Consider the following 26,194-nt stretch of genomic DNA (forward strand, 5'->3'; position numbering starts at 1 on the left):
AGCACAAATGTTGTTCGGGTCAGGTACATAACATTTTTATATTTAGACAAGTAGAGACACCTGCGACTGCATTTTGTGCCTTGTCTATTCATAGTTGACCTAATAGGAGAAAAAAAGACAATTGTAGGGATGCAAACTACAGCCAAGCAATAGATGTTACAATTTGGAGGGAGCCATCTTTGTTCTGAGCCAAAATTACCTGTGTAATGTCCGTAGACATCTTTTTATAATATATATATATACACACACACACACATATGTATATACACATATACAAATACATATGCACAACTACACTTTTAAAAAACATATAGTAATATATCAAATGTACATAATCATGTGGTAAACAATGAACCCCAAAAGAGTCTGTAAGCAGGTTTTCCTTCTAAGAAAAAATAGTTTTTCCTAATGTATGTAATCAGAGACACTCAAACACTGTGTTTAATCTAGTGTAAATTCTGCTGATTTACACCAGACGCACTGTACCCTTGTGAGGGCATAAATTCAGTCTGGAAAGAAGGCAGGAGAAATAAAGGAATGTAATACCTGAGAGAGATTTGTCTCACATTTTCTTCATTTTAGGGCCTAATCCACAGTCCATTGAAGCTGGTGGTTCACGAGCAAAGCTTGGCTGAGGATGGCTGGAGAGAGTCGGACATGGCTGGAAAGTTCTGTTTCTTTTCTGACTCGGTTGGAAGTGGTGGCAAGGTAATTTTACACATTGGTAGCTCTTGTGCTGGAGCGTGTCTTTCTGTATTTTCTTTGAAAAGCTGCACGTCAAATGAGTTAACAAATGCTGGAGACATTTGTGCTGTACGTTAAAAATGTACGGGCCATAAATATCAGGGCACTACTTGACCTGAGGAAGAAGTCACTGCAGGCTATCGGCTCTAGCCCACAGCTGTAATGTGACATTTTTGTGCCACTTTAAACAAGTTCTGTCACATCAGGTGGAGCAATTTGTGATAACCTCATGCATTTTAATGTAAATGTCAACTGCGATCTGGTAAAAAATTGTTCCTTGCATACCTTTTCTAATACCTTATTGCTTGCCTGTGCATGGTGGTTCCTGAAGGAGATTTTGGTAAACCCTGTCTACCTATCCATATAGTTCTTTACAGGCTTAAACCTATACTGCTGTCTACTGATGGTGAGGTGTATGTGCACTGCTCTCTCCCCTGTGGAGTGTTAAACCTTCCCTAAGGCAGGGAACTCTGCCCTGCTGGAGACTGCAGCTCCCATACATGATATATTTGTAGTTTAGCGGGGGAGAAGCATAGTTTTAGCTGAGATAATGAGATCAGGGCTTTGCTGCATGTGTTTTCCTGCGAGTCTGCACGTACAGCAATATAATGCAACATAACTGTTCCTGGTTCTCTGTAGATCATATATTGTCACTAATGGTCCTGTGCCAGCCCCAGGGGCTAAGACATCTACTGTGGAAGACAACCCTGCAGCCTCAGCTGCCTGCCACGTATTTTAGAAGCGCAGGTAAGTTGTAACTCCTCATGAGGTGGGGGATTCTGCCACATAACTCCATGTCTCACTTTGCAGTATTGGTTCATTTAAAAGGTCTCTAGCTCCTAGAGGAATATCCACAGAGAAATAATGCACCTCTGAAGTGTTTTAGGACTCCTTGTAATATCGGCAAGTGTGTTCCCATTCATGTTCTTGGGCTTGAGCCTGGCACTATCCAAACTTTCAGCAGGTAATCCGGACTCTCCGTGAATAATACAATTACAGCATGGTGTAAAGACATGGTGTGCGTGGACAGGATCCACTGGGAATGCTTGAGTGGTTTCTTTCATGGATACTATAACATCCTGTTGTCTTTGGAGGCAAAAGTTCCTGTCAGAGATGCATGTCATCCTTATAAATATTAATGGTGCATATAAATGGTGGTGGGTGTAAACTGTTAGGTTAATGGGTGAATTGCTCCTTAGGCATCAGTTTACTATCATCCAGTTTATGTTTACACTAACAAATACAAACTGCTTAGGTGGCAGATCAAGCAAAGAGCTCTCTTCTCCCCCCTCCTCTCCCCGTGGTCCCTTCACAAATGAAAAAGCGTGTTCTAATTAGCCTCCTGCCTTGTCTCCCATGAAAATTAGTCCAGCTCACAGAACCAAGGTACAGAGGAACCAGCCTGGAGCTAGAATAGCTGAGAGCTGCAGGCAATAGGTGAAGTGAATGAGGAAGGCTGTACAGGAAAGTTTGCAGCATTCCTCATCACACTCATCGTGGTTTCCTTTGGTGCTATCGATTTCTCTGCTGTTGCAAGCACAGGTGTTTAACCCTAAGAGGAAAATCTGGTTAAATATCACTCTTCCCCGAGCTGCTCTTGGACTTGCGTCTGTTACTGCAAAGTGCATTTGCTGCCTTGAGCCCTGAGATTCTGTTGCCCCTTTCAAAAGCCATAAGGCTTTTCCTAACTGTTTGTTTATCTGCAGACTGTTGGCAACCACACTTGTGATCATCAGCTGGGGCACGGAAGGACAGTTCATGACAACAACAACATTAACATTCAAAGGGGTCTCGTACACTCACAGAAAATCCCAAAGCTGCATTCACCCCCTATGAGGGCTTGGGTTCCCCTTTGACAGTGAGGATGCGCCCTGGTTTCTGCCATTTCAAAGGTACCTGTGGCAGTACTCAAATACAGCAAGTGTTTGGGGGCTGTGCTCAGCAAGTACTGAGGGCAAGAGAGCCTCTCTCACTCATCTGGTGAGTGCTGGGTGGGAACTGGGCACCGTGAGCCTCTGCTGGGCACAGCCATGTGTGCCAGTGGGCTCTGGTGGGACTGGGAGAAAGAACACCTATTCCCTGGAGTCTGCCTCCTCTGGGGTAGTGGCTTCCCATGCCTACGAGCTATTTTTTGTGGTAGTGCTGTCCTTGGCCCTTTCCTGCCCACAAATAGGCACAACTTTGTTTTCATCAAATAGTAACCATTCCCAAGACCCAAAGTTAATCACTATTTTGCCTTGGCTCTATCCTGATTGTATCTGGAAGTCCACTGGGACTGTAGTCTGTTTCTAAGAAGGAACTTTTCATTTCACTGTTCTCCTTCAGTATTCATCACTAGTGTGCTGGTGGCAGCTCACTTTTATTGGCTCTCTTCAGATATTTGATAGTCTAAATACAGATCAAAGTCTGGCTTTGAAATATTTTAGCAGACACTTATTATATTGACATTCTTTCCCACCAATTTGTTGGGCCTCCATAGAGATATGTCTAAGCTCATACATCATTCAGCTGTACCATTTAGACTGCAACCTATTGTCAGTGACTATGGCAGGGTCCCATAACTTGTGAGGTTAGAGAGACCATTTGTTTGGTCATATTGTATTTGTGAAAGTTATTTCAGGGAAGTGTCTAAAGTAAGTAAAGAGATTTTTCAGTCTGAGTTAAAAAAAAACAAAACAAAACTCTGCTGGTGATATTCCAGGAAGCAGTGTTGTAGTATTGCCAGGGAAGACTCTTGCATTTGATTTATCTAATATTTTGGGGGTTTGAAAGTTATCTTAGTTATGGGGTTCATCTGATCATAGGATTTATCCTATCCTTGTAAACAGTGATGTTTACGTCACTGGTCCTCCTCTTTAAAATTTTTTTATTGGTTCCTAAATGACTTCCAGGTATCTTTATTAATACATGTTTTCTTCAGAGATGGTGTTGAAGCTGTTAAACACAATCCTAACTAAGGCTGAAAGCTTTTTTTAAGTGTGTGCCCTTCAGAACACATTTTTTCTGACATGCAGTGCATGGCCAGGATTACTCCCAGTCTGTACTTCTGGCAGTGACACTACATGTTTGTTGACAGGACACAGGTTTTATTTTTATCAGGTTAACATGTACATAATCAGGCTCTGAACTTTGCTCTGGTGTGTTTTGTGAAATGCTCTAGAAAATGCCTTTATTCGTAGTCCCTTGGAGGTTTGTACTCACTTTGCAAATTACGTATCTGTAAGTGGGAAAAAAATGTACTCTCAAGGGCGTGTTTATTAGGTCCTTTTTAGCAATGACAACATACATTTTACTGTCAGTTTTGGTAAACACTGGCCTTATTTTACAGACTGAGACCAGTACCCTTCACTTGAGAGTATTGACACCAGTTTTGATAATTCATGGGTTGTATAAATACTGGTTTTGATCCTATTGTAAGCGATACCTCATTGTGCCAATATGTTCTTTGCAGGTATCAATGGACAGCCTGGGCAGCCATACATGACCACAGTACTAGGTATTTGTGGGCTTTGGCTTGTAGGGAGCAAATCTGAAACAGAAGAAATACCCTCTCTCATCCTCTGTATCTTGCCTTAAAAGTGCCATGCTCCCACTCTGTGTTGATTGTTTCTCTTAGGAGATACTAGATTATAGTCCAGACTTCCCTGTAAAGATATGACAAAAAACCCTTCCAGGGACTTGGTCTATCATGCATTATGGAACAGGATGTCTTTTTAACTACTCCAAGGCTAGTATGGATTTTAGCCTTGTTGTTTGCAGAGCTCATTTACTTGGCATACTGTTTAGCTGATTTAGCTTGGTGGTTGAGTCCCTGAATCCACTGCAGAAGCTCCTCCTGTCAGTTTTCGGTAAGCAGCCATAACTTAGAGAGATGCTGGAAGGCATTGGAATGAGGTAGCATGAAGGAAGCTTAGAAAACTGATTTGAAAGAGGTGATGAGTGCTGTCATTTCTGTCCTGTCCGTATGTGTTTGCCCTTGTTTCTGAAGAAGCTAGTGTAGTGTAGGAGGAACATAACATTTCTGCGTGCTTGGAAAGAGAATACCTCTGGAACTTCAGCACAGAGAAGCATAAGCTATGTGAGGGCTTGTTCACAGCTTTCTGATAGGGACAATGCACAGCTGAACCCCATCAGCTACAGAGAAAGGAGCTGTTGCTAGCTGGAAGCTGGCTGCCTCTGTTTCAACTGACAAACCAATCTGGAGTTGGCAAGTCGGTCCTTGGACCTGTGGCTGTGCTGTTTGTAATTCTGCATTAAATGTTATTTGGCCTGCTTGTGGGTGTGAGAAATGGGGTGGAAGTACGAGCTTTCAAAGATATTGCAAGCTATGGGTATACATGTTCTCTCCTGAAAGAGCCAGTGAATGTTACCTGTCTGGCTCTACTGTCCTGGAAGGACTGATGGGTTCCTGTGCTACACAGGGTGACTTAAAGTGGAAATCAGTTGCCAATTCGTTTGCTACTATCTTATTTTTCTAACAAATTAAAAAGGCCTTATTTTGGTTTGGGTTTCTTTTTAAGCTCTGAAGTAAGGGCAGCGCTCTCCTTTGCAACATGCCTTGTTTTACGGAGCATGTTAGGAAAGGGTTCATTTACTTGATGAATTCAGGATCCAGCTTAATTGGATTCTGAAATGGCTAGTTTGGGGGGAAGCCTTTTTACTGGCTTGTAGGGATTACTTGATGTTCTCTAAACTCCAGCAGAAACTTCTTAACACAGCCATGGCTTCTGTGTCCTTGCAATTAATGGACTAAGCAAGTGCCAAATTTGCATATACATACAAGCAGGGACTTCAGAATAGAGCAGTAGGACTAGATCCACTAGAGGCAAGTGCATGTTGCTGTGTCAAATAAAAATCCCAATGATATACAACCTAAAGCTGTAATTACAGGGCAGCTCTGAAAATTGAAGCACAGACTGAAAATGCAGCAGCTTGGTACACTGATTTGCTCTTCTCAGTTTCCTTCCCTCCCTCCCGTTTCGGAGGTGTGGTGTGTCTATGAGTGCTGAATGAGAGCAGGGGTGGCTTGTCCCCAGAGCTGCTGAGCTGTCTGGATCCCAGCAAGCTCCTGTGACTACTGTACCACCTAAACTGTTTGCGAATTAAAATAGTGCAATGGATGGTAGAAGATTAGGCACTTGAAGAGCTGCTTGTACCTGGTTAAGTATTTGGTGAGTAACAAGAACTTCAAAAAGCAAGAAGCTGGGAAGTGAGAATTCTGGGATTGCAGCTGATGATTTCCTATGCTCATTTTTGTCACAAGAGGTGCGTGCTGGAGAAGATGCAGAAGCTAGCACTTGCTGCAGGGGGTCTATAAAATGCCACTGGCTTCTAGGAGATGGAGGAGGTGTATACAGAAGGTCTGAAAGGTGGAAACAGGGAATTATGGGAGTATCAGTGATGGGTTTCCTCTCTTTGAAGCAAACAACTTGTGATTGCCAACTATGTAGTCAGGCGAATAGAAGCTGACACAGGTATATACCACAAAGCTTGTCAGGGATATGGGCTCAGGCCATAGCTGGGAAATCACTAAAGCTTGACCTTAGAGACACCTCCAACTCTATTTATGCTGGCCATCTACTCTGATGCCTCCCTTACCTTTGCTCTTGGAGACTTTCTGGCCCAGCTTTGCTAGACTTCAAGATCTGAGAAGAAATCAACTTGTCTGTCCCACACCTTGTTGTGTGCCTGGGATCAGACCATTCACTGCAAGATACAAGCTCAAGCAGTTGTCCAACACCAAACCCACAATTGCCTGGTCTTGACTTACGGTTGCTGTGGAACCCACTTCCTGTCTCTAACACCCGTAATTAGAGACAAGCCCAGGAGAAACAAGACTGATTCCTTCAAGAGCTCATCTGGAGAATCAGGAAGGACGGAGTGGATGGCTTTGGTGCAAGTTCTGAGGTAGGCTTAAGCTGGGTGGAGTCAACCCTCAGGCTTGACCCTAGATGTCAATGTAAACAGTTCCTCTAGGGACTTTCATCATGGAAAGCATGGGCAAAACTGCAAGTCCATACCTGTCAGTGCTTAGAATTCAAACAGCACAGATTGGGCAGGTAGGGCTAAGCTTGCTTTCTGCAGGTGCCTGGAAAGAGCCTTTGGCTTAACCTCCACAAGAAAGGGAGAATTCACTCAGCCCTGGGCACCGCAGGGACCTGCAGCATGGTGGGTGGAGTGCAGGACTCCTGCAGGGCAAAGGCAGCAGTGACTGCAGGTGGCAAACCGGCCAGATCGAACCAAGGCAGCTCAGAGTTGAATGTGCTTCTGCTGGGCAGAGGATCAACAGCTTCAGGATGCAATAGGTCACAGCATCCTGCTGGAGGGAGTCCTCCAAGATGCTGGTCCTTTCCTTATAGAGCGAGAAGGCAGGCCCTTTGGGCTGGCACAGACTCCACAAGATGAGGGCCCTTCTGTCTGAGTGGGAAGTAGGCTTGCTGCTCCACCTGCCTCTCCTGCAGTTTCTCACACTTCTTTCTCCCATCTCTCCTGGACAGCTTGGCACTCTCTGGGGCTGGGTCAGACAGAAGCATGGAGGTGCTGGTCGTGTTCTTCTGCTGCTTGTCATCAGTCATCTTGTTACTTACATATTCCTTAATATTCTCCATACTGCCAGAAGCATGTGGTATTTTTCAGTGAACCTCTTCTGGTGGTAAATATAATCCAATGGACAGGCAGAAGAAACTGTCGTGAATTCCTTTCAGCTGCCATGTGGGTTGTGTTTAGCAGATACTGAGAGAGCCAGAGCAGGCTTTTGCCTTCAGTGTCTCTCCTGCAGCTGTGCTGACACACAGTCACTCTTCAGAAACCCCTCCTGTTTTCTAGGGTTTTGTCTTCTAGGAAAAGTCCCTTTATTATTATGACTATTTTGGTTTTACACATTCCTTTATTTCTTATGGGTTTGTATAGAAGAGACAAGTTGAGGGATAGCTCCAAGAAGACACTTAAACATCTACCTTCTAAATATAGTATCTGAAAGAGAGTTAAATCTCTTGGAAGGCAGATCTAAGAAATCCACATGCTTAGCAAGGAGCTGTCTGGAAGTTGTCACTAGGAGACCTTGTATGGGTGTATCTGAAACCCTCCTATTCCTGGAGCTGATGTAAGGTTTCACCTGGGTCCCTCATCCTGAGTCCAGACTCGTCTCATAAAGGTGGGTGTTTACAGCACTCGTGAGCAGGACTGCTTCTGTCAGGATAGGTGCTGCCTTTGCTATCATAGTCTCCTAGTGAGTGCAGTCCTGTGTCAAGTGGGACGCTTGCTTTCAATTTTCCTTTCAGGCCAAGGAAATCTGCCTCTCCCATCCCTGGAGGAGAGCCAGCTTGCATGTTGCTCTCCAAGCTCCTCCTTTCCTATTCAAACTGCCTCCTGGAGTGGAAAGAAATGGAAGATCCATGGGGCCAGAGGAAAAGCAAGCAAGGGAAAATGGCCTGTTGGCTAGTGTTTAAGAGAGGGGAATAGTGGGCTCAGGTCTCAGCTCCAAGGTCTGCCTATTCATTTTGTGTTGTGCAGTCAAGCATTTTCCCAGGAAAAGGCTTTATGATGTTTGTATTTAGGTCTGAATGGGGAGGGCACTTGATTGATTTACTCTAGTGACGTTTTTCTCTTTGTTGTTATTTGCACAGAATTCATGTGAAGGAGGAAGTGATCTGGAAAAATACTGGATTGAATTAGAGTTACCTGTTCCTTTTCCAAACTGGCCCACTACCTGAGGCTCCCCAAGGCCAGAGGGGCCCCGTCATGATGTGTCACGAGTAGCTGGGGAGAGCAGGAGAAACATCAGTTCCGGTACTTGTAGCAGATTGCTGTCCTGATGTAGCAGTGTGAGCAGGGCTGAAGCCTGGGATCTGACAAGGCTGCATTTGAGCAGCTCATCACTAGTTGGTGGGGCAATTCTCAATTATCATATTATTCATTCTACAAATTATTACAAATTATCTTCTCCATTTAGACTATCCAGTATTTCACTTCAACGCCTTTTCCATATCCTGCCGGACAAAAGTCACCTGCGTAAGCAGCATCAGGCTGCCCCTGAGCTTTGGAAATGCTGAGTGCCAGCTAATGGGCAGGAATCTGGACTTGTGTCAACTGCAAGTGCAATAGTGTCAAGTCTGGAGACCCTGAGTCAAGACAGATCATGAGAACATGGAGGCGGTCTGGTTAGGAGCTACCAGTGGTCAGGACCTGGAGCTATGAGAAGAGGCTGAGGGAGGTGGGCTTGTTTAGTTTGGTCAAGAAGAGGCTGAGGGGGATCTAGTAGCATCCTACAACTGCTAGAAAAACAGTCACAAAGTCAGTGGAGCCAGACTATTCTCATTAGTGGCAGATGATAAAACAAGGGGCAGGGGCCACACATTGCTGCTTGGAAAATTCGGATCAGATATTTTCACTGAGAGTGAAGAGAGTGGTGCAGGCCTGGAACAGGTCGCCCAGAGAGGTGAAGGAATCTCCATCCTTGGTGGATTTTGAGTCTCAGTTTGGCAAAACTGCAGTCAACCTGATATACTCTTGGAAAAGGCCCTACTTCGAGGAGGATTGAACTAGAGAACTCTACATGTTCCTTATGGACAACATTTTGGTGACCCTATTCATTCTGGCAAGGTTGCCACTGTGCTGTCAGAGTTTTCAAGAAGAGGTTCTAGCCCTAAATATATGGAGATTTGTGTTTGATGCAGTAACCCAGGACTGGATGGAAGCTGTTTGTTCCAGCTTACTAGGGCAGTGTGATCTCAATATGAAGAAAATGGGTTTGGGGAGTGGGGAGGAATAGAGGGGTAGATGTGGAAAGAAGTCACTTTTGCCCCCTGACCAGGAGACAGGAGTGAGGGGAGGGAGCTGTTCTTACAGCCAGAGGTGGCTGGAATTTCATTTGAACCTACTCCTGATTTTGCAGCAGAAGCAAAGCAAAGTGAATTGTGGAAGCAGAATGCCTTTCGTTCTGTGTGTGCATCACTGTGCACGGGGTGGGTGGGAGCAGTAATGAGCTGCTTCTTTAGCACTTGTGCAATACAAGTAATCAGTAAAAGAGAAGAGGGGTCATTTGTAGCTGTCTTTAATGTCTGTTGTGATGTACTATATGCTTCCAGGAAAAAGTCTCCTTCCAGACCTGCCATCTGGCAAGCTTTTCAGGGAGCAATGAAGCTTGACTGCTGATCCTCTCTCCTTTACACCCATACACTCTTCCTCTGATGCCCAGGAAAAGGTGAATTCCTGTTGCAGGATCTCTCACCTCAGTCCAGATGTCCATATTCACAAAATTTAGAGGAACTTAATTTCCTTGTTATTTTTTTCTTCCCTAGTCTTTTGTTCAATTTAGCTAGGGATTGGCCAATGGTTCCAAAAGTTACTGGAGGAGGAACAAGAGGCTGAGGAAGAGACTGAGGGTTGCAGTGGGAATATTTCCTTAGGGGAGGAGATGAAAAAAGAGCCCAGGGAAGCTAGCGTTTTGGTCTTAGCTTTGGCCTCTTATCTGGTCCGTAAACACAAGCAGGTCTTAAAGCTAACATCACAAATATGTCACCATTGCTCAGGTCATAACTAAGTTCAGCATTTTCCTGTCAGCTTATTTGCTTTAACCATCTTCCTTTAAATGCCTTGAAATATAGTCTTTGTTTTATAAACTCTTTGCCAAGTTATTCAATTTTAATGTGGTTGGAACTGACCTTTTAAAATGAACCTCGAATACAGTAAATATACTTAGTTCCCAGGCCTGCCTTGTTTTCAGATATGAATGAGATCAACTGAACAAGTCAAGCGTGAAGATTTTGTGCATCTGAGCTATACTGAACAGATGTGTACTCAGCAGCGCAGAGCTGGTGAAATGTCCTCTGGCTCTACTGCAAACGGCTGGTGACACTCCAACTTTTCCAGGAAGGCCTGTAAAATTTTCTCATTTCTCTTAAAATCCAGGTCGCTAGAAGAGGCTCATCTTCTAGTGAATTGTATTCCTCGAGCCTAAATGAGTTTTCATGGTGTAGCCCTATCTTCTGGGAGTAAAAAGAAATGGCATCTCTGCCTGCAGGACTCTGCTGAGGTTGTCCTGGGGAGGCAGTATAATGGGTAACCCCAAGAGAGCCCTCCTGCCCCTCAGCTGCTGATGAACTGTTCTGGGACATGATTCATCTGGACAGACAGACAACTCCCTTTGCCAGGATAAGCAATATCTCAGTAGGGGTTTTTTTCTGGCAAATGCTGTACAGCTCTAATTAGTCTTTGGTTGGCCTCCAGGGTTTGTTTGTTTGTTTGTTTGTTTTACTTGCACTGAGTCATCTCGCTTGTAAGATACCAGAAACATGTTCAGCCAGAGTCCTGAGCTGCCCATTTCCAATATTACCAAAGCCGTTGCCAGCTGAACCTTCCCGCAAAGAGAGGTGGGGTAGTTCTCCTCCTCTCCCATTAATGTCTGTTCAAAATCCTAAAGGAAGAAAGCTGGGTTTGTAATATGACTCTCTTTGCTCCCCCGCTTTACCAAAGTGTGGTGTACAGACAGTTAAATTGGTGTATGAAGCATACTGAGGAGCTGAGGTGTAGGAGAGAGTATGAACTGGTTTATTTTAGTCTTCCCTCCCTGCTTGCTGGGCATGTGAAGAGTAGGCATGTGCTTCTCTCATTTGTTTGCAGGACCTGAGACACCTGAGAAATGATGGTGGCAGAAGAGCCTAAGGAAGTGAGGGTGTCTGGAAGGGAGTCATGCATGCTGCCAAGTCCATGAGGTGCTGGGGAGACAATGAGGAGAGGAGTGATCTCTTCCAGGTTACATGCTCTAGAGTCACTAAGCCCTGTGCATGGTATTTTCAAAAGGACTGCTAGTCTAAACCTGTGCTTGCTGCAGTATGCGGAGAGGTGAGACTTAGAGCAGCGTGCGGTGCTGGCCTGCTGCTGGATGGCCTTGTTTGCTGTAGTCAGTGCTCCAGAATGCTGGCTGGCTTTGTGTGCCCCAAAGGGCCCAGAAATGGGTGGATTTGCATTCTCTGCCCACAAGCTCTCAAAAATTTTATCTGTTGTTGCAGGAGATGACAAGAGGAAAAGAAAAAGATTGCTTGCTTCTTGCAGAGATACAGAACATATTGTAAGGCCAGACTACATCCAGGATGAGAGATGTTAGGCCAGTTTTTGCTTCTAGTAGCCACATCCTGCCTCTTACGGGACCTCTCTGGAGATCACACCAAGTAGGTGAACTGATGCGAATGCCTTGCTACTCTTACGATATGATTGTGTGATCCTTTGCTTGCAAGTGTTCCAATGATGCTTGTGAAACCATATCCTCTCCTGGGCTTCCTTACTGCTGGATTGTTTTGTTAGAGCACTAAAACTGGATGTCTCGTCTTCTGTCTCGGAAAAGCTGTCTCTTTTGTTGGATGATTTGTCAGCTGCTGTCTGACGTCCATCCTGCCATTCCTTTCCTTGTTCCAAGAGAGCCATTGCATTACAATGGCAGTCACACCTCTGTGTATACGATGTCACTGATAAATTCCAGTCTGGCTCAAGCAGGATGCATGGTCATGAGACAGTCCTTCTGAAGATCTGCAGTGATCTCTCCTTGCTGGCTGGCTCGGGGGTATGTTCTGTATTAACGCTCCTTGATCTGTCTGCTGGTTTTGACACTGTCGACCGTGATGTCCTTGTGGAATGCTCTGAGCAGATGGTGCATCCGTCTGGGGCTGCTTCAGGTTGATTCAGATCGTATCTTACAGAGAGCTGCAAAGTTGCCTGTTACACATTCCAGTCCTTCCAGCAGTTTTCTGTCTGCTGCATGGCTCTGTGAGGGGACCTTCCCATTTTACTGCCTATTGATTTATTTTGACTAAGCTGATGAAACATACGCTCACTTCTGTCTGCCTTCAGGCATTCCCCATGTTCCCTGCTCCTTTCCTCAGCCTGTCACTCCTGCAAAACAGGAGGCTATTTGCAGCTGTTCTGAGGATATGTCAGTGCCAGTAGTGTTGGTCTTGGTGGATAGTGTCCTAAGAGATCCAGGGAATTCCTAGCTCCTGCCCCTCCCTCAAGAAGGGAAGGATCTGAGTGTCCTCCCTCTGCACATTGCTCCAGATGTGCACAGCTGGTTATTAACATCTCTGCCACTGGTTATTCAAGCTGCTGACTCTGTGTGCTGTATGTGGAATGACTGATCTGGCTCCGCACAATTACAATAGTAACGTCAAAGATCGCTGAACACAGATCACCATAACAGATATAATAATAATGAAAAGGTTTGAAATATTGCGAGAATTACCAAAATGTGACACAGAGACAGGAAGTGGGCACATGCTGTTGGAAAAATGGCGCTGATAGACTTGCTCGACACAGGGTTGCCACAAACCTTCAATTTGTAAAAAATGCAATATCTGCGAAGCGCAATAAAGTGAAGCGCAATAAATGAGGTATGCCTGTACATTGCTGCTGTACCCCTCCAAGAGAACTCTGTCTTTTCTTCCTAAGACATGGCCCATGCTATTTCTTTATGTATCCTCTTCCCTTGTCCTTTCTTCCTTCCAGCCTGTGGGAAAGAGATGGAGTAGCAGTGTCTTGGGACAGACTGGGTTGGCGGGCTTGATCCAGAAGACAAGGCTCCACAAATCACCGTACTCAGAAACAGCACTCTGGTCAAAGATTTCAATCAACCAGCCAGCCTTTTACAGGAATAAGCATGTTTGTTATGATTCTTACCATCTCTGGTACTAAAACTGGTGCTAAAAATCCACCTTCTCCCCAAGGATGGCAAATGCTGCTGACCCTCATGCTTTGAATCTGTGTTGTGCAAATTCTTGTGACTCAGAGCAGCTGCTTCAGGTTGAAACTCAAGAGATTTGTTCTTATATTGACAACATATTGTACCTGAACTTTATCATTAGCAAGGCAATCCTAGCCTGTCTATCATTACATTCCCTGTCTGGAATTCACCACGCAAGCAATAGCAGTGTAATAAAAGCCAACAGACAATCTGGTTGCTTTACTGAGCTTTGAAGTGGAGCGTTTGGCACTTTGCCACACTCCTGTTGGGGCTCAGCCATTCCAACGTCTAGAATGTAGAGTGAGCAGATGGGTTTGGGTGCTATTCAGTCTCTACTTTCCCTTCTTCAGTCTGGTTGCCTGAGGAAATGAGACCAGTGCAATCACACGCAGCATGTATGTGTGTACGCACCCCCTCTCCAACTCTCTGCTCCCTCCACTCCCAAATAGTTGGAACCTGTTGGAGCACTTTCAGCCACATTTGACAGAAAGGCAGAGGTCTTTAATACATTAAACTCTTAGAGGTTTGTGAAAATAGAGAGCTGGGTGGAAGAAAGAGGTCCTACTTGTGTCCCCATTGCAGGATACACTGCAGTGGCAGCTCAATCTATCTTAGATATCAGAGGATCTACATACCCTCACGGTGCATATTCATAGAGGTTTGCTGGTTTCAGTGGTCATAGACCTACTTTGTTGACTTTTTTTCTCCTCTTTAGTCTATCCCATTGTTTCTTCATGAAATCTGTCTTCTGAAACCACACTTAGGTACACGCTGAAATCAGCTGATCCTCTTGAGATCTTCATGCATCAGCTCCAGGCTGAAATTTGCTGATCCCATGGAAAGCTAGGAGGCATTTGTCACTCCTTCCAGTGGGCCATATTTTGGTAGTTGTACTCATGGATATTCTTTTACCTCATGTTTCACTGAGTTTAGCTTCACTAAATTTAACAGGACTTCATCTTAGGACTAAGTGCTGTGCATTGTAATTTAACCTTCATGGCAGAATCTGGCCTACTCACAGCAGACCTGGTCCCTTTCTTTCTATTTTCATGGCTCCTCATTTTCTTAAGTATAACTGTGCCATGTAAAAGCAAATGTCATGATCGTTTGAAGCCTGGGCAGGGTCTGGAGTTTGGAGCAATTACCTTTTACACTTCAGAGCGTGAAGGAGGAGGAAGAAAGAAACTGACCATTCAGACATGAATTATAAATACTCAGGGGAAAGTCTGTGATCTTTTGTTTGGTGTTGTATGAGATAATCTCTTGCCTGCACTTTCGGGGAGAAAGGGGCAAAGTACTTCCCACCTGATGCGTGTCAGTGTAGGAGTAAGGCTGAGGTGCCATGCCAGCCAGGCTGGGCTGCTGCCCTGAGCTGGACTGCAGTGCTGGAGCGAGCTGAGAGTGCAGCGGGGAGGGAGGTGGGGACGAGAGCTGCCCTTCCTCACCCCTTGTCCCCGTCCTGGCTCGTGGGCTGTACCGTCACATGCAACTCTCCCTTTTTCCTGTTCTGACTGGCTGTGTCTGCTGCTGCTGATTTCCAGCCTAAATCAGACAGATGTAGGAGACAGGCAAAGGGAAAAGGAGTGGCCCAAGCAGTGTCGCAGAGGAAACCAGTGCCAGAGTTGAGGACAGCGCCCAGCTGTCCAGCATGGTGCAGCAGGACTGCACGTTCTCCCTAAAGGCAGTGAGGAGCTGCTCTCTTTTTTGTGAATTACTGTGTTTCTCCTTTCTTTGGATCGTAAAACACAGAATGGCATCTGCACCCAAGTCTTCCCACCCAGCCTATGCCATCGAACTCCTGCTCTTTAAAGAAATACCACCCAGAACCATGCAAGCCTACACTACCCCACAACAGTTCACTTGGGCTAAAATTTGGCTTTGCTCAGCTTTTAGAGGCATGAGTTGCTCTTGCAGTCAGTGTTTCCAGCTAGACTAGCCTTTGGCTTGGAGATTGTTCCTTAGAGTTCATTCAAGTGTGATTTCAGGGTTTCACTAGGCTTTTGCAAGTAACGTACCAACTTGAAGGGAAAAAGGAAGAGAGGCAGCTTTCTGAGAGGAAGGTACATACGAGCATTGATGCTTTGGTAACTCCCTCCCAGGGGATCTTATCAGCACTGGGTACTGGTTAATATCTCTGCTTGTGTGCCCTTCCTTTTCAGAGCATAGCAATTGCATCAAGTGTTTGCCCCAGCTGCCTAGCAATTTCAGATTATCCTATACTTAGTATATTTACCGTCCTAGCTGTCTCTGATGCATGGCATACAGCAGCTGCTGTACTATGGTATACTATAAACAAAAGGCAGGTGTTAACTGGCATCCCATCCCTCGAATGTCACGTATAATTGCAGTAGATTGCCAGAGTTGTGCCAGCTGGGTGAGTGCCTTGTGTATTTTGGGGAATATTGTGTTCCTGTAAATCTAGATTGTCATGCCACACAGAGACGCTTTCTCCCCAGGTTATTTCCCACCAGTTACCACTACAGATAAGCCCCTCACTGCACACTGATTTCAAATGCCATCAGGGAGGAGTCAAAAACCCAGCCCAATGTATACCCCTGCCTGTGCTAAGGATTCCTGGTGGGCCATCAGTATAGGCACGTGGAACTGGCACACAGTAGTTGTACTGTATGGTTTCACAGACAGTTGACCTAACAGATCCCAGTTTGGCTGCCCTTGGTTAAGACCTTGGTGGGCTTTCACTGCATTAGAAATTTCTAAATGCCATATGCCTCTTTGGGATTTTCAGCATGGGGATTTGGGGATACTCGGAGCAGGTTGTTCATAAGTGGAGCACAACCTGTAGAGGGAAATCTGAGTTGATTGCAGACATTTCCATGTTTGTTTTTTCTCCCAGATGTGTTGTATCTACATTAATGAATCAGTCTCCCAAAGCAGATATGGTGGTCAGCTGTGCCAAATTTACATTCTAAAGGAGATTTTTTTTAAAGAGAACAGCATGAAGTTTCTTCTTCCCTAGTCTGCCTATGATACATCTCTCTCCAAGAAACACTTTACTTCTTTTTGCAGATCTGTGTTTGTGTAACACAAATGAAGAAGCTGCTCAGAAAGCAAGTAAGTGTTCCCTATGAGTTGAGTTGTAGGCACCTGGGGAAATCATGGATGTGGTGAAAGGGGTTGTGTAAACCATGGACCAGATCAGAGCACCAAATTCCCCTGGACTGGGGAAAGAGAAGGATAGATGAAGTGTCTAGACTTAATGCCGAAATCAGTCCTATGATCAGCCACTGCTGATTTGATCTGAGAAGATCTTGGAGTCCCCAAACAGACAAGATGAGATATGCTTCTATTTGGGGGCAGGTCTGTGAAGGAGGATAAAATGCTGGGGGCACAAGGTGTGGTGAAATTGCTGGAGAAAATGGTCCCTGGGAGTCAAAATGGGAGTTCCTGCAAGCTGCAGGCATCAAAGCAGAACCCCCAAGGGCAGGTGGGAGTATGAGCTGACTCCCACTCTGCAGCCAGACTCCACATGCCTCTGATTTTCTTACTCATTCCTTAATCTTTTCTCCCTTGGGGAAGCTCATAAAATTAATTGTGAAAACTTTGGCAAGGCAGCAGGAGGAGAAGGGAAGCACGGAGAAAGATTTATCCCCTGGTTGCTCTATCAATGCCAGCAGCTACCCTAGGCAGAGCTCCCCCCTTCCCAGGGGCATTTGGGTAGAGGCCTCATGTCTGTGCTCAACAATCTCCTCTCTCTTAGTTGACCTGATCAGGGAACCTCCCCAGAAAGAACGGTGAACATGGAAACAAAATGCGGGCCCTAACCACATCAGGTCTCCTCACTGATATGCTTCCAGAGGTGGAGGCACACCTCTGGAGGAATACTGCTGCAGAGACCAGCACTACAGCTGCATCGTTCTGAGATGGTTCTTCCCTAGAGGCAGACCTCTTCTGGAGAAGGTTTCCTTTGCTTTGAGGCTACCATTGTTCCTACAGCATTGAGAAACTGCTGAGGCCACCTGGAGATAGAGGCAGCAAGAGCAGAGCCAGTGGACTGCGTCAACATGGTAAGTTCATAAAAATGCTGGACTTCTTTGGGCCTTGCCTCAGATGCTGTGTGGTTTACAAGTCTCAGCTGATATAATCTGCCAGATCTCCAGCACTGGGTTCAGATCTGGGGTAGGCTGAGCTGAAGTTCTGCACTCCCCAGTGCTTTGGTGCCTGAATCCCCATTTCTGTGGGCACTAGTTTTGGTCCAGACCAGGTGTTGCACAGCACACTGGCAGAAGGGGAACAGCCATCCTTCCCTTAGAACCATAGTTCTCTTGCTGAGAGGAGACAGTGTTTTGAGGTGGTGGGCGCTATGGTCATGCTGTACGTTTACAACTGGCTTTTGGTTTGGAAGGAGATCTCAAACCTGGAAGAAGGCCCCAGTTTTCTGGTGACGAAGGAGGCAACGGGTTGGCTTTTCGAGTTGAGCATGCAGCATTCCTGGCTGTATGAGAGAGACAGCTCTGTCCTGTCACGTAGCCTCTCTGAGGGCCAAAATTAAAATAACACTGTCACTTTGAAAATGAGATAAGGGCAAATACTACTTTGTAGCTCCCACACAAGAGCACTGAGCTCCTAGGTATTTGATATATTGAAGTGATTGGGTCTCCCAGCTTCCTCCTCTCAACTCTCAACCAGCCATGGCCATGGGGAGTTAAGCCAGGATGCTTAGCATCAGGAAATTCTGACTAGCACAGTAGTCTTTGGAGGCAAATGTAATCCTTTGATTGACAGCCCTAAGTCTGACTGGATTTAAAGTAAGGACCTAAACATTAGCTCTCTGAAATTCAAGTCTTCATAATTTTAATTGTTTGGCCCTGCTTAATTCTGGTTTTAATATATAGGGATTGTAATTAGGCAGAAAAATCAGTATTGGGTACTCTGATTCTTGAATTCTGGTCATTGCTTGGTAGCAGAGAGGTCTAGATGTGTTGGGAGGGGACAATACAGATCTAGTCCCTTCCAAAAGAGAGCTTTGCCCTCAGAACAGAGTCAGGCAATTCCAGGCGGGCTGTGAGGAATGAATATGCTTGTGGGGCATTTCCTTCTTCCTCTCAGAGGGCTTTGCTGGGAGTGGGGGATTATGCTGTGGAAGGCCCCCCCATACTTCCTCTCTTTTCCTCTTTTCCAGGCCCATCAGAAATGGAATACTGTGTTAGGAGGGCTCTTGACCTCATCTAATTCGATTCTTATGCTCCTGCATCTTAACAGGTATTACAAGCAATGGGGCAAACAGAGGAAATTCCTATCTCTAGCTTGGCTGTTGGATGCATGCATACATCCAATAACTCAGAGTGTATCTGGGCCAGAGGCCAAATATATCGGATCCAGAATAGGGTGACCAAAACCTCATACAAAGAACTCTCCTCTATTCTTCTGTCTTCTTCCTACGTTTCCAGCTGCCTACAGTAGTCTTGATTTTCTTACCTCAGCCAGAGCACCATCTGTGTTAAATCGGTTCTGTATTTCGCTCCAGAGATGGGAGCTTTTCACTGTCAGTTGAAATACTCCTTTATCTGATTTGTAGAGGACACTGGATAAAACAGACTCACACTCTGAAGCTTGGTCAGCACTGATTGGTGGTGGCGAAGGTTTGTTTGTTTGTTCTAGTTTAATTATACAGCTTCACTGCAAAATCTGTACCAGTTGTACCAGCATAAAAGTGCTGTGTAAATGAAGCTGATTTTGCTTGTCTGGTTTGTTGATTCCACTCTTTGATTTTGCTATAGAGGGGAGTTTTGCCAGTACAGCTATACCAGCAAAGCTGGTAGGTGTAGGTGAGAGCCGCTGGATGCATATTATTTGATTGGCAGCCAATATACCATATCTCCCTGTTCAGTGGCTGCTGTCTCCAGTGGTATGAAGACTGAGGGTGTTCACTCTCTAGGCCAATATCCAATGTGTTACCGGGCCAAATTCAGGGAGAATTATGCGCATTTGTTGTAGTCAAACTAAATCCATTATTCCTAAGTGATGGTGATGTTTGGACCCCCATGACACTGTGGAGAGGAAGAAGGTCCCTGATTGAAACACAGTGGGTCCAGTTTGGGTCCTTCTCATGCTTTACCTGTAGCGTTTGGGGAGGTAAGGGATGGCCAATCCCTGTCCATATGTGGAATCAGGAACGAGTGGTGGGCTTTCTATCACTGGAAGAAGAGTATTCTTCAGGGAGCTGACTGTATATTAGTGTGTGGGTGCATGCATACACACACAAACCAGTTTGTACTTTGGGGCTCAGGATTTGTCTTGAGAGTGCCCTGGGGCAAGATTTTTCAGTACTGAAAGCTTGAGCTGAGCTCTTGGTAAAACCCTGCTCCTAAAGCTTGCAGGGAACCCTCGGACACTGCTGTGCCATGGCCCCTCTCCATGTCCTGGAGGCCTAAGCAGTCTGTCTACAGACAAGCATTTTGATCGATCATTTTTCCCACCTTGATTCACATTCAAACACTTTGTGAGAGTCATCTGCTGGGGAGCTGCCGGTTGCATGCTGACTCTGTTTGGGTTTAGGTCATGCACAGACATGCTGGGGAAAGCATTCCTCCCTGTGGCTTGTTATCTCTCCCTGGAGGAATGCAGCGTCTCCTTTATAATGTGTGCACACCATGCTTTTTCCAAGGAATGGCCAGTGCAAAACAACTGTGATTTGAATCAAAATTTTTTGAGCTGGAGATGTGTGGGGGGGGGGGGGAGGGGGGCGGTGGTGAGGGCACTAAATAGGAGCTGATGGTTGTGAGGAGCAGGAGGACAGCATGGAAACATTTTGCATTTTTAATCTTCTTCCTGAATATGGTGGTCCTCCTGCTCTCAGCAGTGTGAAGTGTTATTTAAAAAAAGGCATGCCCCTTTTTCCACAGCAAACATGCTACATATCTTGAAGCTAGTTCCTCCTGCCTTTGAGTCTAGTAAATCTTCAGAAGCCTGAAACAAAATCTGTCCTGTCTTCCCACCTACAGCAGGTTTGCTGTCTTTGTGCTGTGCTTGAGCAATGGTGAAAGAAATTGATATTTTTGATTTCTTCAGATTACCTGGGAAGTCAGGACACACCAAAAATGCCACATTAGGAGTCTGTTAACAGCCTGTTTGGTGTGATTGACTGTTTCCCTTATGCTCCATTTATTTCTCTGTTGGAGTGGTTGTTTCTTTCTGTTTTACTGCCACAGGTTTTACTATTTCTGTTAGTCTTATTCTTTTGGCCTTGCTATTGTTGATTTTGTTGTGGAAAAGCATAGGGAGGCACTTAGAGAAGCAATTATTTTGTGTACTGTTTTTAGTCTACTCATGTTTTGCTGTCAGCTGATTTTTCTATTTCCCGAGTAGTTTGACAAACAGATTTTTCACGTGTATGTATATAGGTAAGTGCAAACATGCATGCAGGCACATACACATCTATACCTATTTGTATATATAGAGAGAGAGGCAGACAGACACATGGATATATACAGTGGGCCAAAGAAGCTGTGTTAAATGTGGAGTTACTGCAACGTCCCTTAAAATGAGTGGGTATTGCCTTAACATTATTGAAAGAGGCTTTTCACATATATTTGAAGGAATTTTACTAGATGGCAGCAATGTACCAGTTGAGAGTGGATAGCCCTGGCATGGTTGACTGTCCCCAGCTAAGCCCTGCCCAAAGCAGCAGTTTGGGCTCCCAGGGGTTTGATGCAGCTGCAGAACAGCCCTGAGTGGAGCAGGTAGCCAGAGTCTGCTCCTCCTTCAGCCTTTGCCATTCTGTGAAGAGGGCACAAGGCTGAAAGTGTATTGCCAAAGCTACGAAAGCTGTGCTAGCAGCTGGGACGCAGACGTCTCCGTCGAGGAGGTAGGTGTTGTCCACCTCATTGTGGTTCACGTCACAGCTTCCAAAGGACTCAGGGCCTCTGGCTGGTGATGGTGGTGAGGCACATGGGTGCTGGAGTGAGCCCATTCCCTGTGTGACAGCAGCTGTAAAAGATTTTCCAGCGCTTGTTCTAAATGTTCAGCTTGTTCACATGGTGGCAAACTACAGTGACAGCTAAAAGGAGCCGGTCCACAGCAGTGAGGGCTTTCTGTCTGGTTGGCTTTCCTGTCAGAAGCAATTCCCTAGCTCTCCTGGTTGTTCATTTTTCTCTCTGTGATCCCCATTGATGAAAACCACTAGAAACTGAATTTTCCATTTCGGGTAAAATCTCACCTAGACAGATTCTGCCCTCTCAAGCCTTTTCCCCTTCTGCCTAGCAGGCACCCGGCTACAGAGACTGTCTTGTGGTTTGCTCCTCTGCCATGGATGCTCTTGTAAGGCTTGCCTTGAGCTCCTGCTGTCCTCTGTCAGCATCCACCCAGGCCATGTGAGTGGCTGCAGTGTGCACGCTACAGAGCAGAAACCTGCACATGGCCCACGCAGCACTTCGTGCAATGGGACCCTGTCCAGCTGAGGACCAGTAGATGCTACCCTAATGTAACTTAAGACTGCTGGCCTGGTGGACCTTCAGGCAGAGGAGTGTGTCCTTGGCAGGCAGATGCTTCCCGCTCAGACTTGCTTCTCGATACCCAGTAGTACTGTGGGCTGACTTTCTAAATGGACCTGTCAGCCAGCTGGAGAAATGCCTACCCCATATTTAGGGAAGGCTGGAGAACCATCTGTGTGCTGGGTGAGGCCTCTCTGATCTGTGTGCCAGGAGCAGGATATAGACACAGACAGCTGGATTGAAGGTGAAAGGTGTGTAAATTCTTCCCTGAGGAGCTGGGATTAAAGCTGTGAAACCAAAAGTTTATGGAAACACTTTAGGCTCAATCTGGAGTAGCCCTACTTCCCTCCAAAACCAATGAGAGATCATAGGCTCCATCTACACTGGTGTTTCATCTTGGAGCAGTTGTGTGGTTTTGAAGCAAATTTCCTAATTCTCCTCACTCTCTATGCACTGGGGGTTCAGTCCACAGCACAGCTTTTGTGCACACACTGGATTCCTTTTGGTAGAAACAAAATCAGAAGTCCTTCTCTGAGTTTGCACCAATGTACTCCGACTGTGGAGGAGGATATGGTGGTGAGAAGCAACAGCTGGTGCTCTGGACAGCTGTGAACCACATGCATGCTCAGGGACTTTGGTCCAGGTGACTAAATCTATCTGGAAGTAAAATCTTGAGCAGCATACACAATAGATGTAGGAGCCTCAAAGTCAACTGCTTTAGCCAACAGGTCTGCTCTATGACATATAATTATTGCTAATGGAGACACAGCCCTTAAGCTTATGTGACCTTGAGCCCTTGGTGTGTAGCGGCCTCAAGTGGGTGTTGAAGGTTAGCTCTTTGGGGGCAGTAGGTCACCGTGCTTCATGTCTCACATCTTGTACTACTGCAGTGTGGCCCTGCACTGAAATGTTTCGATGTTCCACTTTGCTGGTGGCTAACCATTCCCCCTTTGCTTTGGGGTCTGAACAGGCCATCAGGAAGAAGAAAGGCTGCTTTTTTTTAATATAGTAGTTTCAGTCTGCTGAGACCTCCAGCAGGACAGATGCTGGGGTTTCCTTAGGGTTGCTATGAGCTGGAAAGTAATTGCAGCCATCCTGGGATCCCTCCGGGAGGCCCCTGTCACTCTCTCCCATCGTAAAACTGCCTCCCCTTGAGAAGAACAAGGCGCGGGAGGCAATGAGGTTGTTCGTTTCAAGCATTTTGTTGGGAAGTGAGGGTGTACCTGCCTGCCTCGTGGCCTGTAGTACAGTTGGCTGATGTGCTTAGCAGTAAGGCACTGTGCTCTGGTTGTGCCAAAGGCGGGCTGAGCAACCTGGCCAGGATTCGCGGTGTGCCAGGGAATATGCCTGTGAGCACCTCCAGCTTACAGTGCTCGGGGGTCCGTCCTTCAGCCACCACCAACCTGGGGTATGGTACTCTAACCAGCTGGACGCAGGGCAGGAGAGCAGGTTAACACCTGCTGGGAGTTTGGAGGAGTTACTTTGGTAGCCTGGAGCAACCCGAAAGGTCACAGGAAAGGTGTGTGGTGTGTGGCTGATAGCAGGGACGGGCAGATGGGGGTGCTGCTGGCCCACTGCCCCCTGGCAGTGCACTGGGAGGCTGTGCTCAGTAATCATAGAGATGGGGGCTCTGCAGCTGTCAAGACAACAGCTGGAACAGAAAGCAGCTCTTTTGGGTTTTAGTGCCACACTGCAGCCTTCCTGCTTTCCTGCTCCTTCCTGCTCAGTTGCAGTTATCACCCCAAGTCACACACTTCCCTAATGAATCACTAGTGTCCAGAGTGACTGTGTGCCAGTGGGAGAGCAAGACATTGGGGCAGGCTTTCTGAAGGGGAAGAGATGATGATCAGGGCCCACTGCTCTGATACAGGGCATCTCATTTCAGCCTGTTGACACGGGGCCAGGGCTGGAAGGGATTCTTCATGAAAGAGATAGAGGGCCACTCTGCAAAAACAAAACATTTTCCAGCCTATAAACTTATCTTCCCAAACACTGAGCAAGGAGGACACACTTTTCAAAGGTGCTGGGAAATAAAGATTCCTTGGTCAGAGGTATTGGCATATTCCAGTTTGTGGAACTGTTCCTTGAATGCAAGAGCTTTCTAGAGAAGCAGAGCTGCAAGGGTGCCTGGCAGCACCCTTGGCACGCTTACAGTCTGGGTTACACAAAACCAGTCTGGAGCAGCCTCCGTCCTTCACTTGCTGAGTGCTGCGTGGTGGGAGAACTTCCAAGCCATCTCGGGAGAGGTCTCAGGTTTGCAGCTCTCCCAGTGCCCCTCAGGTAATGTGTTTGATCCGGTTTCATCATTTTTTTTCAGGTCAGACAATTCTGGTTATTTTGTGAGATTTGAGTGCCTAGCCTGTTGCTGCCTCAGTAAAAAAGAATTAGTCATCTGTCCGTGATCACTAATATAACGTGTCTGCAATACCAAATCGCCTAGCAGCACAAATCTGAGCTGAACCAGGCCTCAGCACACAGTTACTTCTCTATCAAATTACCTCAAAACAAGTGACATGGTATTCACGCCAGCTTCATGCTTTTATGTTGCCTTTATGTCAGATGCAGGAGGACAAACAATACCTGATCTGGCAGGAGAAATGCATTTCAGCCCGCAGAGTGAGTTCAGGTAGGATTGATGCTATGCATCATGGCACCCTGGCAGTTTTGATGGGTAATAAGACCCTCATAGCTGGATTAACCATACCATTGTCAACACAAGGACAGAAGAGTTGGGGGGGCAGTTGGATGGGGTGGGCATGGGGCTAAAGATGCAGGTCTGGTGGGGAGTGGAAATCAGGTAAGGTTGAGAGCAGTGGGAGGGCTGGGCCAGACGCTAACAGCGCTTCAGGGAAGACTCCGGTGGTAACGAGTACATTTGTATGGAGGGACACTGAAGAGGTGAGTGCTGGAGTTGGAAAGACAGTGGAGATGTGATTCATATGATAGTCAGCTGGAGAGGTGCTTTTTAAGTCCTGTCTCATCTCCTTAATCTGGGCAGTACTTGGCATCTTACTAGTGCTTTTCATCTAGAGATCTCAAAGATGAATAGAATCATCACAGCCAAATAAGAACTGGGAAAAAATCAGGTGCAGAGAAAGTGAAGGTCAGAGTTGGGCCTGGAACAAAATAGACTGTTGTGTGAGCCTGTGCTCTAGCTGCTACTCCTCACTACGCCACCATAACTGCCTCTGCTCTGAAGGCAGTTGGCAACTGACACCAATTCCAAGTCCGTGGATGAGAGAAGCTGTACTAACAGGCTCAGGGTTTCCCTCTCACATTTTGGATCTGTGTTGGAAAGCTCTCCGCTTATGGAACTTTCTGCCCCAAACGCATTCACATCCCTGAATTTTCACAGATAAGGGAGAACAAAGACTTGGACTGCAGCAGTGGTCTTCTAGTGGGTGAGTGTTCATGTGTGCAATGTAAAACTGTTGGGAGGGAAACATTGGGAGGTATTGTTCTCCTTTTCCCCAGAGAATTTTGACAGCAGCATGTCTGGTTTGGAGAACCTGTCTGTCTAGGCATTGCTTTAGTTGTGGTCAATGGTCAGGATGGTTCTTCTATCAGACCTATCAAAATAATATCTTGGCACTTTTCAGGAGTGCATGAGGTGTGTGGTTGTCCCTCCTGGATTGCTTGTTCTCACAGCCTCTGCAGTGGGAAGACTGCATAGCTTGAAGTGTTTGGCTTTGTACTTCAATACTCACGTACACTAAATGTTTATAGGGTAGGGCAGGGCAAGGGACAGAAAAGTTTGAAGTTGTGTGGTTGCTCCTGAGCTGTTACTCCCACAGCCGCAGACTTACCCAAGACGGCTCCTGCTGCCCTTCCTGTGGGAGTTCCTCTGTCCCCAGGGGCTCAGCTAGAGCTCTCCTGGATCACTTAACTGTCCTGTTAAACATCTGCAGTTCTGAATGGTGCGGAAGTGATTCTTCCTCTCTTTCCTCCTCAGTCCATAGGAGGTGGAAAGAAACAGCTTGAGCAGTGTGAGATGGTGTGATCCTGTGGAGAGGTTGCTGAGGGAAAGCGAAGCTCGGTTCTGTGCATGGCTTAGGTGGCAGGCATTCTGGGGAAGGTTACCCACTCCCTGGCATGATCCCTACTCCATCCACTGGCTTCCTGGGACAAAAAGGAGTGGTCTTCCAGAGCCAGTCTCAGGGTTTTCCTCACCTTGTGTTTTTGTGGTCACATAGGGCTTGCTTCTAGTTTTAGTTTTTCAGCTGAAAAACATTTTCATCGTAGCACCCTGGAGCAAGGAGTGAGGGAAGTA

General features: G+C 46.2%; 1 long non-coding RNA gene across 7 annotated transcripts in view; it reads left to right on the forward strand.

Moving 5' to 3' along the window:
* Positions 1-26,194, forward strand: part of LOC106496182 (uncharacterized) — a 48,862-nt gene that overhangs the window by 1,952 nt on the left and 20,716 nt on the right. For 3 of the 7 annotated variants that reach the window (XR_010885041.1, XR_010885042.1, XR_001294554.2), the window contains exons 3-11: positions 583-708; positions 1,384-1,491; positions 8,370-8,532; positions 9,831-9,946; positions 10,469-10,618; positions 11,365-11,496; positions 11,754-11,912; positions 16,502-16,546; positions 17,193-17,499. This is a non-coding gene — a long non-coding RNA (uncharacterized lncRNA). Of the gene's footprint in view, positions 1-582; positions 709-1,383; positions 1,492-6,070; positions 6,652-8,369; positions 8,533-9,830; positions 9,947-10,468; positions 10,619-11,364; positions 11,587-11,753; positions 11,913-16,501; positions 16,547-17,192; positions 17,500-26,194 lie in introns of those variants that run through there. The other 4 variants (XR_010885043.1, XR_010885046.1, XR_010885045.1 and 1 more) reach the window with 4 other exon arrangements.

The sequence above is a fragment of the Apteryx mantelli genome, chromosome 9 (genome assembly GCF_036417845.1).
Source record: "Apteryx mantelli isolate bAptMan1 chromosome 9, bAptMan1.hap1, whole genome shotgun sequence".
Taxonomy (NCBI): Eukaryota; Metazoa; Chordata; class Aves; order Apterygiformes; family Apterygidae; genus Apteryx; species Apteryx mantelli.